The sequence below is a fragment of the Cornus florida genome, unplaced genomic scaffold, assembly GCF_030987335.1.
Source record: "Cornus florida cultivar Cherokee Brave unplaced genomic scaffold, ASM3098733v1 CherokeeBrave_3.0.0_Hap2_Chr02, whole genome shotgun sequence".
Classification (NCBI taxonomy): domain Eukaryota; kingdom Viridiplantae; phylum Streptophyta; class Magnoliopsida; order Cornales; family Cornaceae; genus Cornus; species Cornus florida.
In genome coordinates this window covers 58,718,276-58,736,775 of record NW_026775572.1, presented here as the reverse complement: position 1 = coordinate 58,736,775, position 18,500 = coordinate 58,718,276, and positions in this window count along the sequence as shown.

Below are 18,500 nucleotides of genomic sequence, written 5' to 3'. Positions count from 1 at the left end.
TCACCTATATCCATTCTAAAACTCAATTAGGTTGTTAGAACAACAAAGTAGAACTTTAATTAAATCATGCTAATTTAAATCCCAAGGTTCTAAAACAACTTTAAATAGTCCCAAATTAATATATACTAGTAAACAAGTCATGGCCAATACAAACATCAAGTTAAAACCTTAATTAAGCTAATGGGAACACAAAATAGATTTTAATTAATTCTTTTAATTAAAATCTCTTGATTTTTAAACTTAACCAAATGCTCTCAATTTAACATATATTAGAGAATATGCCAAGGACTAATGTAATATCACATTACAAGTTTATTTCATGCAAGTTACACCTATGTAAATTAAACTTTCACTAAAGTTAAATATAAAATAAAGGTTGCAATTCTCATATAATCAATCCCAATTTAATATATGTGAACAACCACACCAAAGCTTAATTTTCTAGCATGCCACAATACAATTGCAAGTTGTATATCACCATGAGGATTAAATCTTAAACAAGAAAATTAATTAAATGAAAGGTTTCAAAACCTCACCGAATATGCTAAATCAAATATATGTGAAGCTATATGGCAGGTAGATCAAGAATATCAAGTCGGAATTCAGATGGAGTGAATAGTGCACTCGGAGCAAATTAATTAATCAAATTAATTAATAATTACTAATTTTCAAAACACCTCCAATTACTTTCAAATTCAACTATGTTGAAGAGCATGCTAAGGCCTACTATAATATACTAACACATATTAATTTCAAGCTAGTTAAGGCCATGTGAATTAATCTTTCACCTAAGATAAATATTAAATAAAATCTTTAATACTTATTCAAATGTTCCAATTTTAATACATGACAATGAGCATATCAAGGGGTAATATAAAATCATGCTACATATTTAAACCAAGTCATGAGCAACCGGGAAAATTAGATCCCGTACAAGAAAAATAAATAATAAAATCTCTATATTTTATATTTAATCATACAAACAAGTAGTATAAGTATCACAAGCATGCTATATAACAAGAATTTAAACCTAAAACATCCCCTATCTCAATTTGAAATGAAAATCTCAAATGCCATCAAAATGGAACGGCTTCGAATCCGACGAAACTACTAGGTTTTGTCGGGGACAATGCCGTGAACATAACCCCCATGAAAGCCCCATCAAAATCATAACTTGACCTCAAAACTAAACTCAAGAAATAGTCAAAACTGAATTCTAATAAGGGGGAAAGGTAGAGCACGGCGAGGGGAACAACAAACGTTAAGGCCGAAGACAGTGAACCAAAAGAGGAGAGAGAAGATGGCAGCACCCCTTGGGCTGCCATGGGAGCTCCAGGTCGTGCATGAAGAGGGGAGAAGATCAAAAATGAAATATCTCACCCCCTTTTATAGAAATCTCAAAAAGTGCACCGAACGGGCCTCGCCGGGTCCGAAAAAGTAAAATTTGAGCAAACGCTCTCAAATGGCAAAACTTTGTGAACAAAAAATATTTAAAATGATAAAATATGAACAACGGAAGAAACGGCGTCAAAAACTGAGTTTCGAGCAGAAAGTTATGCCCAAAACAAGTTTGGCGAAAACCGGGGCCAGAAACCCAGAAACTGGAAAATATCGATCAGGAGGAAATTCCAAAAGTACACAACTCGACGAAATGTGAAAATGAATCCCGTATGAGGATTCAGGCTCAAAATAAGACATTTTGCAATAACTTTCATTAATTGCACAATGGCCCCTCCAAAAAGTGAAAACTGCACTTATGGCTCAGAATGAAAATATATTCCAAAAATATTTTCTTAAAAACCCTTGAAATAAAATATCTTCAAAAGATATTTATGAAAAACACCCCAAAAAAAGAAAATAATTTCAAAGAACTAAGCATCCATGCCTCTATGGACACCGGGAGCAACCAGAATATTTTCTTACAAAAGTAAAGAAACGTATTTCGAGGAAACCACTCAAGATGAAGGCATGTGAAGTCAAAAACCAACTCCGAGCATGAGAAGTGAGGTTGTGCCAAAAACTGACAAACGGAGATAAGACAGAATAAGGAAAAGGACGAAATAGCGCATAGTGTCGAAAAACGAAAAATGTGAAAATGACTCGGTCCCCAAAGGAAGTTGTCAATCCACGGAAAAGAGTCTCATGATCCAATTCCGAGCACTCGAGATGACACTAAGCGACACGAAACAGAGCTCAGAAAAGAAAATTAAACGAAAAAAATTCATTCGTAAAATTTCAGGAAAAAAGGAAAGGAAGGCAAATGACCGGGTCGTTATAGACGTAACCCTAAATTTTGGGTGAAACAAGTATATCTTGTGATTGTTTTTTTTATTATTTATTGTGATTCATTGTTTCTCTTTGGATATAGTTGTTTTTGTGTGTGAGTACTTAATTAATTATAAAAAGTACAATCTCTAGCACATAGTTGTGAGCTAAGTGGGCTAACAATATCAAACTCAAACTTCTCAAAGAGAAGTCACCGACTCACGGGTTCAATAGTTAAACATCACTTTTTTCTATATAGCATGTTTTTCATAGAGTAGGTTGCATTTTAAATGTATCTTAACAAAACTTCCATTACATACACACACACACACACACCCAATAGCATCTGACACTAGTTTATTAAAACAGGGAATTGGGTGGGTTATTGCTTTTAGATTTTTGATTAGGTCTATTAAATAAGGCAAAAATACTCCTTACGAATTTGTATTATAGAATGAGAGAGCCCAGACACTCTCTATCCGATTGATGTTTAGAGTGGGATCCACAACATCCACCGAATAGAGAGAGCATTAGGCTCTCCATTTGATAGTATAAGTTCGGACATCTGATCCAACCAGATAATGATGCAAGAGTGTGGTGGTTATATTGTTGAGTAGACTGATTTGGATTGCCCAGCTTCAATGTTTGATAAAGGGGCCTAAAGAGTCCTTTAACTCTTCTCAATGTCCGGTGCTATGCACATTGACAGGATCAAGTGCAGAAAATGAAGCTTTGAAGTCGGTTAATTGCACAAGTTTTTCATTAGAATTTTTTATTTATTTATCCACAATCTTCTGCAAATCATAGATATCAATTTAATATAACCTAGAAAGTGAAACTTAAATGGTACGTAATAATTCTGAGACTTGTCGTCCGTAACATATTATCTTATCACAACTTACTCTTCCAACTTCATTTATAGGGATTACAAGAACCATCTCCATAAATTTCTCAAGTACAATATTTAAAAATTAACATACTCAGACTATCAGACATGACGAACAACGTTTTAGGTAGTGAAAGTTACCTTGTAAATGAAAACTCAACTTTAAATAATTGGCAAGAACCAATCACTGGCTAAGGAGGTGGTATGGGAGGTTAATTTAGTGAAAATGATATACCAAGGCTTGCTTCTGTAGTGATGACCAACATTATTGTGTTCCCAATGTGCATCAACTAATCCTCCAATTATTATTATTATTATTATTATTATTTTCTTAGCAAGTAAGAAACGCGTGCCCAACTCTACCACAAACCTATTGTACTCCAAATTTGAACCACCCATACCATAAGAAGGTGAGGATACGCCACATGAGCTAAAGGCTAGAGCTGTGGTGGACGGGGTGCTATGTCCACAGTCTTGTCTGTCCGAAATTACTTCTATTTGTTTTGATATTGCTCGGGACTTGTGACGGTTTTTATCTGCTCGGTTGGCTCATGTGCAGCGTCAGGGTAATCTGGTGGCTCATGCTTTGGCCGCTTTTTCGCGACCTGGGATTGTGTTGGATCTGTGGTTGTCTTCCGTTCCTCATTTTGTCGTCCCTTTTGTGGTGGCAGAGAAAGTTCTTAGTTGGTTGTGGTTTTTTTGGTTCCTTGTGTTGAGATTGTTTTGGCCTTCGACCAAAAAAAAAAAAAAAAAAGTAGTTTACTTGTCCTTTTTTAGTTGACTTGACACGTGAAAAAGATGAGAGTGTGTGAGTAAAAAATGCTGTCTTATATCAATAGGTCAATAATTCGATGTTACAAGCGATAATTCTTTAAAAAATGTAATTTTGGAGTCCTTATGTTAAAATGATGGAATCAGGTATGTCTTGATTACCAAATTATCCTTCCTCTCTCTTCACTTACCCTTTCTCTCCCATCATTTCTCTTTGGAGGAAAGAGCTATACCATTAACAGAGCTAAGGTAAGTACAGTTCCTCAAAATTCCGCCTGTTTCCTGCAGATTGTCCTTTCTTGTTACTGGCACTGCCAATCGATTCAGAGCTTTGTCGATTCTAATTGCCTCTACTTCACCTCCTCTTGGTTAGGATCCCAATGGGAGAAGCAAGTCCGTAAGTGCGCCGACGATCGCCGCTCCGGTGGTTGTGGGTGTGTGTCTATATAAATGAGAAGGTGCAACTATATTGTGAGAGAGACTGATTCAATTACTTATACAAAGGATGTTTATATATATATATATATATATATATATATGTATAAGTTACTGAAATAATATGTTGGAAACCAATCTGATTCAATTAATTGAATGTTTGCATATATTATATATATCATATACAATTGGGTCTTTGAAGGCAACATCAATCAAATTTTATTGCTTGTACAAAATATATACACATATGTATACTTAAATGTGTGCATATATTTTACATATTTATAGTCTTTAGAAACTATATCATTTTAGAAAGAAGTGTTGTTGACTCTTTCATTCTGACATAAATATTTCATAATTTCATTTTTTAAGAATTATTTCGTGTCAGTTCGAATCCACAAATAAATAAGTGTGCTTCAGTCTTACTTAATTTTTTAAAAAAATTTGCGGCCTCTAGCACATAATTGTGAGCTCAAGGAGTGTACCTTTTGCTACTCTTTGACTACTTCAAGGACTTGACTCGATATCAGTTGAGGACTATGATAAAAAAAAAAGGACTTGAACGTTATTGGCAAATTATATTTTCAATTACCATATAAAAGAAATTCGTACCATTATTTTGGATGGCGTCAATTATCCACTTCGGCGTCTTAACAAAACTTCCATTACTAATCAATCGTTTACTATTCAATCAAGTTTTCATAACGTACGGTTCACTCACATACTCTTATAGGAAACAACACCAATGAAAATAAAAGTCAAAATCTCAATATTTGTTTTGTACTGCACTTGTGATTCAGCCATTTGTATAGAAGACAAACGTTGACCGTAGCTGCTTTGACTTTGATTGAGCAAATAGAAAATTGAAAAGTATCCGCAACAAGTGATTGAGTTTAGTAATTCTCTCATATAAAATTATTTCAAAGAGAGAAGGACGGGCAGATTCAAAGCGATTTTTCTCCTTGAAATTTTTTTGAATCTTCGAAAACATCCAATTCTAACAGGATTATGTTCTTTTTCAGTGGGTTTCCATGAAAAGCCCATGGGCCTTTGTAGTCAACCAATGGCAACTTTGTTGCTTCCACTGGGCTTTTGAATTTTGCGAGCCTGTTCAGAATTCATCACTTAAATTGTCCAATGTCGATTATCTCCACTTCTGTACATTTTCATATTCTATTTTACTCAGTAATACAATTGACTTGCATTTTGGGAAGGAAAATTCTTCTTGAGCCAATTTGTCAATCCCATTTGTATAGCTTTTCTACCCTTGTGATGTAGTGGACAGGATTCTTATTTGGGCTTATCCACTAAATGAAATGAATAAAAATCTCATTTGGTTAGACTTATCGGCAAAATAAATCGGTCCATTACTCTTTTCGAAATTTATTTATTTTTTATCTCATCGGTCCAGGTAGATGGAAAGTTGCAGATACAATCAATCACATGATTTCCAAACGATTGTTGGAGTAGTTTTTGTGGATGGGATTTGAAAACCTATAGGGAGCTGGTTTTGATGGCTACCCTGTATATAGTGTTTGTTCTCATATCTTAATTGACTGATCATGTCAAAAGCTCATGTCCATTGCAGTGCTTGCTCTTTTGTGGTATGCATAGAGTGGTCCAGGATTAATTTGCTTTACCTTGGTACAGTGTCCAGTTTGTCAATGTTAGATTATGTTGGATGCCATTACTCCAATATATATATATATATATATATATGCTGTCATAATTTCTTAGGAGTAATTTCCGCGGACATAGTCCAAACTTTGTTCGATCTGTGTGGGATATGCTGTCTCATGAAATATCAGATTTTAAGATCATTTTTTGCTAGGTACAAACAATTTCTTAGGAGGAAGGTCCACGGATATAGTTCGAACTTTGTTCGATCTGTGTGGGAGGACGCCTTGCAGGCACAGATCTGTGAAGGGCTCAGTGGGGAGATGTGCCTCTACTGAATTTTTTTATTACTACATTTTATAGCCTTATATTTATACTTTTTTGCATTTATACCCATAAAATTTTAAAATTGCCCCCACTGAAATTATGAAAAAACCTTTCTATATAAATTTGTCCCCCTCATATGAATTCCTAGATCCATCCTTGACGCCTTGCACGGATTTCGTGAATTAGTCGGAGCAAAGTCTTAGACACCCTGATTATTATTACTAGCTTAGTACTGATCGGTTTGGGATTCGATTTATAATAAATCAACCATTTTCAATAGCACAAATCATTGTAAAATAGGGCTATTGGTCGGGTTAGTCGAACCACTGGGACTGCTAATTTATGGCAATCGAGGTTTTTAAATCACTTTTGGAATGATGAAAAGGGGTATAGAGCTTTGTTTGAGTAGTCACTTAAATTAGGAATTGAAAATTACATAGAATAATAACTTGCAAGAACTTTAGAGAAATGGAATTTAGATAGAGAGGACTAGGGAAGTGAATCTACTCCAACCCCTTACACATGCTAAATATATGATTGATTTAGGGAAATAATATATATATGTAACCATGATATATAGCAACACATGGTTATTACAATATCTTCAAGAAATTCATTAAATCATAAGGCAAAAATAAACTATCAAAGTTTCACATGCTTGAACTACCTAAATTAGGGTGTAGCCTTAAACATGCTCACTAAGCTAGAGATTATCAAGCCCTCAATTAAATGGTAAAAGCACATGGAGTCAAGAGATAAGATTAACCCATCAAAAGGAAGCCCTAAGGTATGGATTAACAAATTTCTCAAAAATCATGACATTAAAACCATTTCATAATCTTATTTTCATTATCACTATGAAAATGCTAGCCATACAACTATGAAACAAATAATCTAATACAAGAGTAATTGATTCAACATGATCATTTATACAAAATAATATTCATTACACATTGTAAAGTGCTCTAGATTATGAAACTTGGTCCATACATACATACATTCCCCAAAATAAATCAAACTTTAAACATGCTTACAAGGAAGAGTTTCATCACCCCCCTAGATAGAGAGTTAGTTACCTATGGATGCAAGGAATGAAGGAGAAGAAGAAGCCTCACTCTCTATTTTTGCACCTTGAGCAAGCTAGAACTCAAAATCCTCAAGAATCCTCCTTTCTCTCTCTAGAACTTAGCAAAAATATGTATATCCTATAATACAAGCTTCCAACCTCTTATCTAGGCAAAATCCTTCCTCCAACCACTCAATTTTGAGCTCCAACCACCCTAGAAGCAATCTGGACCACAAAAATTGCATAGGGAACAAGATTCAGCATAAAAACAGGAGTAGGTGATCTGCTACCTACAGATTGGCGAGGGCCCGTGAGGCGTTGGGGGGCGCCTGCGGGTTCTCAACATCCGAGGGAACTCACTGGACAAAACGGCAGGTGCCTGCGGAGGCTTGCGGAGGGGGCCCGCAAGACACTGCGGGGCCCCTCGGAGGAAGGCTTGTTACTGGGGTGATTGGCGGGCGCCCGCGGAGGCTTGTTTTCAACACAAAATACCTTTTTTTTTTAATCACATGGATTGGCCCGACGACACGATCGTCATTCTGAATACAATGCTGCAAAACTCACATGCATGATGACTAAAGAAACTTGGCCCAAAAGACGGTTCCCAGCAACGGCGTCCTTTGATTCTTCAAGAGATTGTCAAAACCGTTTCTTTAACCATATTCGGAGGAACCAACCTGAAAGTAGAAGAAAACAAACAAATAAAGCTAAATTATACATTATGATCAACTATTGGACTTAACTAATGCAAATAAGGGCGCTTGAATATGCAATATTCGGCACTTATCAAGTACGTTACAGTAATTGATCAATAATAATATGCCAGACTCAGAGATTTATAACCATACACGTAGTCTATTGTAATGGGTGGGCATTTGCCCATTTATCCAAAAGCTTAAGCTGTTGGGTAATGTTACATACCTATCCATTTATACCCAATCACTTTTCTATTCGGATCCAATGTGGGGCAAATGGCCCCTTGTAACATTCTTTTCCACTCGAACTCGCAACTCCTCGTTGCGCTCTGATACTAACTATAACGGGTGGACACTTGCCTATTTATCCAAAAGTTTAAGCTGTTGAGTAATACTGCATACCCACCCATTTATACCCAATCACTTTTTCATCCGAATTCGATGTGGGACAAATGGCCCCTTGTAACATCTATCTAGTAGGGATAGCATAACCTTATGAATTATTGAAGTAGCATTCAATTTAAAATTTTCTTATTGATTAACTTAGGCTACATAGCATATTGATAGCCGTATGGAATTAATGTATATCTTATTCGATTAAATGAGCAGTAATTCAATAATTGTTGGAGATTTAAAGCTTCCTACTAATTACCTAAAGGTTGTGTCTGTCCATCATATGGTCATAACTCTCTTCAATGTGCTCGATATGTTAGTTACTATTATCTTTGTCTCAAAATAAATGTCTTTTCGGGAGAAATGTGACAGTTCTTCAAGAGACATTCTTTTTGGGACAAAGAAGTATAATAAACTCAAAGGTTGATTTAATCGGAAAAGACTTAAACCTGGTGTCTTATGAGATATCAAATTTCATAATCAATTTTTCTTAGGTGCAAATAATTCGTCACGTCCGCAGACAAAGTTCGCACTTCCATGTTGAAAAGCCGCTTTACACAAGTCTCGTGAATTAATCAGAGCAAAAATTTGTACACCAGGTGAAAGAAAAAAAAAAAAAAAAAAACAAAAAAAAAACAAAAAATGTGGTAGTCATATAAAAACAAATAATTAATTGTTATTGTGATAATAGTTAGGGTAGATTTGAAGTCTTTGGTTATTGGGCTCCACGGTTTTATACTATAAAATAAGAATATAATGCATAAAAGCACATGGATATGAAAGAAAGGGAAGTGAAGGCGAGGCATGTGTACATATTCTACTAGTAATTAACATGAATCACATGCATATTACATAATTGAATGGCTAGTGAATTTCTACGAAGATCCCATCATTTCCTCCAAGTTGCTGATAATACAAAGGACACTTTGGTAATTGTAACCTAGAACTGTGTGGATATTGTTCTTGTTTCAAGCACTATTTGAAAATTGCAATTCCATGTGTTTTAAGCCTTAAGAAAGTCTTCTTATCCTCACTATTTATTATTATTATTTTTCAGACAAAAAAATCTTCTAATTAAATTAATGTTTGGAAGTTTTAGTATTAGAGGAGTGAGTTCAAAGGATTCGATTTTCATTACTTTAAAAAATAAAAAGATGTCATAGCTAGTCGAATATTGTGCTCTTAATTAAGAGCCATGGTTGAAATTTTAGGTAGCATGAATTGCCAACCTAATTAAATTGCCTTGAGTAAGGCGGCTAAGGGTTTTTTATTTTTATTTTGTATTTTATTTTATTTTTGTTTTTATATAAAAAAACCTATTGAGCATTTTATTTTGAATAGATTACATATTTTTTTTTAATTATTGGCAAGAAACACACACTACTCACACACCAATTTTGTTCCATTGGGGATTCAAACTCTCACCAAACATTTTAGGAAGTATAGGAGATGTAACTAGGCCACCGGACCTTTATTTAAATAAGTGCATTCGATAACATAATTTGAATATTACATAAAACAAAAAAAAAAAGTGATACTCAAAATGAGTTAAAATTTGGACAAATACCATTGAACTCCCCTTGATTTCTGATGTTTTGAAGTACCTTTCGAGATGCGCCACCAAGTCAAGGTGGTTTTACATAATTCACCCAATTATGTGAATTTAGCTAAAAATTTATCTATATATATATATATATATATATATATATATTCTTTTGAGAACTTGTATTTTCTTTTTACAAGCATCACCATATGTGTGTAAAAAAAAAAAAAAAAAAAAAGAAGTAAAATTGAGAGTTATGGACTCTTATCCTAAGACCATGACATTTCATCTTATAGATGGACCATTGGTTGTATACCGAGTGTCTCAATCTAATTCATTTTCCTTAGGACCCCTTAATTTGTTGGAGATATATGAAGACCGTTTAATCAGATAGATTCTAATTGTGAGTATATAGATATATTTAATGAGATTCTAAGGTTGCTACCTAGATAGAGTCTTGTATATTGATCTGGTGCCTGGAACAACACCTTTGAATTGTTTTGGAGAGATTGAGAGATGATCATCAATTGCATGATAAGCTTGAGAAGTGCGATTTTTGGAAGGAGGACGTAAAAATTTTAGGAAATGTACTATCTAAGTGAAACAGGTGGACGCTTGCTCATTTATCCAAAAGTTTGAACTATTGGGTAGTGCTGCATACTCACCCATTTATACCCAATCACTTTTCTATCCGATTCCGATGTGGGACAAATGACCCTTGTTACATTCTCCCCCACCCAAACTCGTAACGCCTTCGTTGCGGCTTGGGCTACCCTGCCTACCCGGGATGCTCACCCAAACGCCTTCTGGGTCAGGCGCTTGGCATGACGCCGGATTAAGGATTGGGTTTGGCTCTGATACCAACAGTAACTGGTGGGCGCTTGCCCATTTACCTAAAAACTCAAACTATTGGGTAGTGCTGCATACCCACCTATTTATACCCAATAATTTTTCCATCTGATTCTGATGTAGGACAAATGACACTTGTTACACTAAGTTTGGGGTATCAGAGGAAGCAGAAAATGTGGAGGTCGTGTTAAATTGGGAGAGACCCAAAAATGCCTCACAGATTCAGGGTTTGCTAGGTTTAACAAGCTATTACAGACGCTTTATTGAGGGGTTTTCTCGTATAACCTTTCCTTTGACTAGATTGATGAGGAAGGAAACAAAGTTTATTTGGGATGAGGTTTGTGATCGAGAGGGCTTTTACAGATTCGAGGACAAGGACGGATCTGTGAAGGGGACCCCACTGAAATTTTTTATTATTGTATTTTACACTCCTAAATTTATAATTTTTTACATTTATATCCATAAAATTTTAAAATTACCCCACTGAAATTATGAAAAAACCCCTCTATACAAAATTTGCCTCCCCTTATATGAATTCCTAGATCTATAACACTGGTTCTAACCCTTTCTTATAGTGGTGTTATATTCACTATCTATCTATCTATTTATCTATTGATGTGTCATTGCAGGGCCTAGGGTGTGCACTAATGTAGGATGGGAATGTGGTGACTTATGCTTCAAGACACTTGAAAAAAACTATCCAACTCATAATTTAAAGTTTGTAGCTGGTGTCTTTGCATTAAAGGTTTGGAGACGGTATCTTTATGGAGAGAAATTTGATCTATTCTCATACCATAAGGCATTGTGTTAGAAATAAAAAGAGAGAAAATATTATATTATATTGAATTAATGAAGATTACATAAAGGTCCTATATATAGAAAAAGGTTTGGTGGTAGGTGAGTGATGAATAAGTAACCTATAAATACTAATATGGTATGTGTAATTATATATGACAATTTGTAGTATGCAAGAAACCTAGGTGGCAGGTAAAAGGGTAAACTTATAATCTAACAGCCTTCTCAAACTCAAGGTGAGTATGAACCCAACTTGAGATTGAAGGCAAAATCATGAAATTAAGTTTATGGAAATTTGGTAGAGATGGGTTTTCACCTATGATGAAGATGGAGGCACGATTAACAGCTGACGTGACACTATTGCTGGCACCGCTACTGACTATGTCTGACATAACAACTGACATGGCATTATTGTTGGCACCGCTGTTGATTGTGTCTTACATGGCAAGTGACGTGGCACTGCTGTTAGCACCGTCGTTGGTTGTGTCTAATATGGCAACTGTCATGGCAAGTGATGCACTACTACTGACACCGCCGTTGATGTGTCTTGGAGGCTGATTGGACGGCTAAATAAGGCTTTTGTTGATTATGGACTTGAGATTGAAGGTTAGGATGCAGAAGCATAGGTTTAAAGGTTGATCGCTGTTGAGGATGGGGTTGATGGTGCGATCCCCGATGGTGACTACGATAAACTGGTAGATTATTTATCAAAGATCGTAAGGTTCTGATACCATGTTAGAAATAAAGGAATGAAAAAATATTACATTGTATTATTATTGATATAGATTATATAAAGGTTTTATATATAGAAGAAGGTTTGGGTGTAGGTGAGTGATGAACAAACTTTTAACATATAAATACTAGGTGTAATCATATATGGTAATTTGTAGTATGCAAGAAACCTATGTGGTACGTAAAGTGATAACCTTGTAATCTAACACGTTGCATGGAGTTGGTCATGGATTATGATTTCATATTGCAATAAACATTTGGGAAAAACTAATGTAGTGACAGATGCCTTGAGTCGAAATTCGAGGAGTTTCTTGGCATATCTTAAATAAATTAGTTACTTAAATTAAAAAAAAAACCTTATTTTTCATGCAATATACTTATGAAAAATTAAGAAATTACTTAAATTGTTTTAATTTTTTTTACTTAATATTTTTATTTAAATAATTAATCTCAAGAATTAAAGATATACTTGAACTTTTTAAAAATTTTCTATTTAATATTTTTATTTAAATAATAATTTTCAAAAATTAAAGGTAAATTTATGCAAATTTAATGGAGAATATGTCAACAAATTAGTATGAATTTTTTTCATAATTTATTTTAATAAGAAAAATGGATTAGATGTAATTTAATAAGAAAGAGCATTATGACCATTTAATAAAAAATAGTCTAGGGATGGAGATATTTTGTAACAAAATGTAATAGTTTAGGGGATATTGTGTACGAAATATTCTTCAAAAGAGTTATTAACAAATTTAGATATAGTTCAGGAGTTTTGCACTTTACTCTAATTAAAATAATACGTGAATTGCAAAACTTTGAAAAAAATAAAGTTACAATCATTTTATTTTCTTTGAGTGATTATATAATAGTCCTAATAATTCCATTGTCTCAAAATCGATTTCATGTAGGATTTGAGGGAATAAACTTTATAAGCATGTACCTAAAATTCTGCTTTATACGGTTGCGGTATGTCTGCTAAAGAAATTGCGATAATTGTCAACCTCCTTTGCCGACATGAAACTCATCCCACATATCTAAGCACAAAGTATTAAACACTCCCACAAACAAACTTCAATAATTGCCCATCTTGTCCAAACCAACTTAATTCCTTCGTTCATCATTCAACTTTAATTGTGGTTAGATCTACATCTGGAAGTGTAAACACTCCCATATATCATATATGTAACGAAGAAGAATAGTAATGATGCATCATAATAAAAAACAGAAAAGGGTTTTGACAAAAAGCATAGTGTTCTTATCGGACCATGATGAAATGGTAATGTAGGTGCTTGAAATGTCAATTTGAATGATTGTTTTATATGTGTATGTATATATATTTTTAATTTATGATAAAAATGAAAAAAAAAAAATTAAATAAAAAACACAAAAATAGATATTCTTGACAAATAAAGATTGATAGAGGTACAAAACAAAGGTGATGGAAGACGTATAACAGAGCAATCTATTAATTACCAATAATTTGAACTTTCGTTCTTCTTAGATATGAGGAACAATTCAAACACTCGGATAAAATGATTGGAATTAAATTTATGAAAAATTGTAGAATTAAAAATTTGATCCTAGTCACCTGATGAGTAGCTGTAAAGCCAAGCCATGTGAACAAGTGGATAAATTAGATATACGAATCTCTACATTCACACCGTGAAGTCCATCCGATTTGTTTGTTTATAATAATTGTTATGATGCCATTTGAGGGAGGGACCAACTCAATTGAAATATAAAAAGAAACACTTCGATTTGGACTCCTTGGATTGTTCCAAAACCAATTATGCCATGACAATGCACAAAGGGTCCCTTTTATAGCGGAAGATAGTTGGAAATTGGATTGGAACAAGAGGTGGGTACCGATTCCTTCCGCTAAAATCTATATGTTTATTTTTTTTTTAAAAAAAAAAAATTAGTGGCTGCCTGTGTGTGTGTGCATATATATAAATATATAAATATGTACATATATATTTTATCTTTTTGAAAGTTTACTGAGTTGGTTTGAACAAAAAATTTCTTCATTAGATCCACTATATCAAAAATCAAGATTTTCTCACACAAAAGGTAAAACAGAAAAGCGTAGTCCACCACTATATCAAAAACCAAGATTTTCTCGCAAAAAGTTAAAACAAAAAGGAAGAGGAACACTCCCCATCCATTCGACATTCTTCGCTGAAAAATATTTAATTGATAGAGAGCGTTCGTCTCCTACAATTATTATTTATTGAAAAATACTTCTCGGGACCGAATGCATACCATCCACGTAATCTAGCTTTAATGCATTTTATGGCTGATATGCATTAGGTCAACCATACTCTCATATTTCATCCGTCCCAAAATAAAGATTTGTTTAGTTTATAATTTTGAAAATAGTTTTTTGTTCTCAAAAAATTAAAAATAAAAAATTGTACAAAACTTTACTTAGTTCAATTTTTTTAAAATTCAGTTATAAAAATATATGTTTTTAGAGAATTATAAAATACATATTGTTTTTTTATTTGAATTCTTGAGAACTGTTTTTAAAATTACAAATCAAGAAGGCTAACTTTTTTAAGAGAATGATTTTTATTATTTTTTTATTGTATTAATAAGGAATGAATTATCAAATTTATTCCTAAGGGATCTATAGTGATGTGATAGTTTACATTTTACCGTTTAAAGTTAAATTTGTAATATTATCTAAAATATTTTGACACTAATAAAAATAAAAAAATGAACACGGGAGTACCAAATATCAATGAGCAGTCTTAACTTGTTTTTCCATTTAATTCAAATATTCATGTTCATAAAATTACACACATTTGAATAATCATTACAACTCAACAACAACATGCACTACTATCTTCCTTGTATTTCTGAAGGCACATGGGAGGATATTAGGTGGGCGAAAACAGCTGGATTGTACATCGACTTTCATGAATTGTAAAAAATATCTTACATATATACATAAACATATATATATATATATATATATATATATATATATATATATATGTGCGCGTGCGTGTGCATAGGCTCCATGTTGTCAATTCAATCATGTCCCCACCGTCGGTGTGGCCTGCCCAAAAGATGTCCATGGAGAAATAGGAAACAATAAATACAACTCCTACCATATATGTCTGTACGAGTCTCCATACATGTTTTTGTTTATTGTAAGCTGCGTTCAACAATTTTGGTGTTGTTATATACTCAAAATTAGTTATTCACATTGCACTTGAGTTTGGAGCCCTAGCCGGTGATAAGCCGGAAAAAGGTAAGGATGACGTCAAGTCATCATGGGCGATACACGTGCTACAATAGCCGGGACAAAAGGTCACAATCCCACGATGGTGAGTTAACTCCAAAAAATCAGTCTTCAGTTCGAATTGTAAGTTACAATCACGGATGGTTTTTGTAATTTTAATGGGTTCATTTTCATAAATTTTCAAAAAATTGAAGTATAAAATACAAAAATAAAAATCATTTCAGTGGAGTGAATTGTAATTTTAGTGAAGTTATCTTCATAAATTTTTTAAAATTTAAAGTAGAAAATGCAAAAAAAAATTCCAGTGAGGGCATATTCATAAATTCTAAAAAATTTGAAGTGTAAAATAAAAATAAAAAAAGTAAAAAAATCAATTATGGCATGACAATGCACAAAGGGGTCCCTTTTATAACGGAAAAGATTTGGAAATTGGATTGGAACAAGAGGTGGGTACTGATTCCTTCCGCTAAAATCTATATGTATTTTATTTTATTATTATTATTATTATTATTATTATTATTATTTTTTTTTAAAAATTGGTAGGTGTCTATATATATATATATAAAATGTACATATATAATTTATTTTTTTAGAAAGTTTATTAAGTTGGTTTGAACAGACAATTTCTTCATTAGATCCACTATTTCAAAAATCAAGATTTTCTCACACAAAAGTTAAAACAGAAAAGGGAGTCCACCGCTATATCAAAAATCAGGATTTTCTTACAGAAAAGTTAAAACAAAAAGGGTGAGGAAGACTCCCCATTTCATCCGTTGAATATTCAACGGATGGAGAGTGTTCGATTCCTTGTTTCATTTCAACTATTGGATCAAGCATTATTTATTTAAAAATGTTTCTTGGACCGAGCTGATATACATTAGACCCACTATGCCCTCTTATTTCATCCGTCCCAAAATAAGTATTTGTTTAATTTGTAATTATAAAAATAATTTTTTGTTATAAAAAATTATACAAAAATTTTGCTTGGTTCAATTTTTTAAAAATTCAGTTATAAAAATGTGTCTTTAGAGAATTATAAAATATTGTTCTCTGTTCTGAGTTATTAAGAACTGTTTTCAAAATTACAAAGGAGTCTCTACACTATAACTTTTTAAGAGAATGATTTTTATTATTATTTTATTATATTAATAGTAAATAAATTATCAAATTTATTCGTAGAAGATTTACAGTGATGTGATAGTTTACTTTTTACGATTTAAAATTAAATTTAATATATTATCAAAAATATTTTGAGACGAATCAAAATAAAAAGATGGACACGAGAGTACCAAATATCAATGAGCAGTCTTAACTTGTTTTTCCATTTAATTCAAATATTCATGTTCATAAAATTACACACATTTGAATAATCATTACAACTCAACAACATGCACTACTATCTTCCTTGTATTTGTACATTGACTTTCATGAATTGTAAAAAATATCTTACATATATACACACACACACTAACACACATAGGCTCCATTTTTTCTATTCAATCATGTCCCCACCCTCGGTGTGGCGTGCCCAAAAGCTGTCCACGGAGAAATAGGAAACAATAAATACAGCTCCAACCATATATGTCTGTACGAGTCTCCATCAATGTTTTTGTTTATTGTAAGCGCGTTCAACAATTTTAGTAGCGTGATTCACTTCTCAAAATAAGTTATTTACTTTGATATACCAAATATAAATGAGTTTGGAACCCTACCAGGTGATAAGCCGAAAGAAGGTGACGAAAACGCCAAGTCATTGTGGACGACACACGCACTTCAGTGATCACGACAAAGGGTTGTGATCCCTTGAGTATAAGTTAACTCCAAAAATCGATCCTCAGTTTGGACTCAAAAAATTGTGAGGGGGGTCGATTTTTAATTTGTGGGGGCAAATTTATATAATGGGTCTATTTTTGTAATTTTAGTTAGGTTATTTTCATAAATTCTCAAAAAATTGAAGTATAAATGCAAAAAAAAAAAAAAAAAAAAAAAAAAACCAGAATTCCAGTGGTGCAAATTGTAATTTTAATGGGGCCATCTTCATAAATTTTTAAAAATTTGAAGCATAAAATGCAAAAAAAATTACAGTGGGGGCATATTCATAAATTCAAAAAAAATTGAAATATAAAATGAAAAAAAAAAAAAAAAAATCCAACGGGGCATCTGTCCCCACTAGTCCTATTATAGGTCCATGCCTCGCTGCAACTCGCTTGCATGAAGCCAGAATCGCTGGTAAGCTATACTGCAGTGAATTCGGACATTGAAATAATTTATTTTGAGAGTCAACACATTAACTCAAAAAATAAGTTGTGATCACGTAATAATATTGTATTATATATAACAAATGATACATATTCACAGGGGCGAAGCAGGCATAGGCCCAGGGCCCACCCGGGCCATGCTGGTCCATTAGTTTTAATTACAAAATGGCCTATGATTTATAAAAGTTTTCAAAATGCCCCCCCTAAAATAAATTTTTTTTTTTTTTCTAGAAAATGGCCATTAATTTTTATTATATACACATAGGCCAATAATTTATAAAAAAGTTAAAAACGCCCCCTAAATAATTATTTACCCTTGGGCCAAATAATTTTTATTGCAAATAGGCTTATAATTTATAAAATTTTACAAAAACTCACACAAAAATAATTATTTTTTAAAAATATTTTTAATTTTTCCTTTCTTTTCATTCTTACTCCTCCTCCTCCTCTTCTTCTTCTTCTTCTTTTATATTCTCTTAAAAAAAGTTGCATTCCTTTATTCAAGCTATTTTTTTTTTTTTTTTTTTCTTCAAAGTTTGGTAATTAAATTTGTTGCTAAAAGGACTCTTAAAATCGGTATTTTATGTTTTCATTTTTTTAAATAATTATATTTCA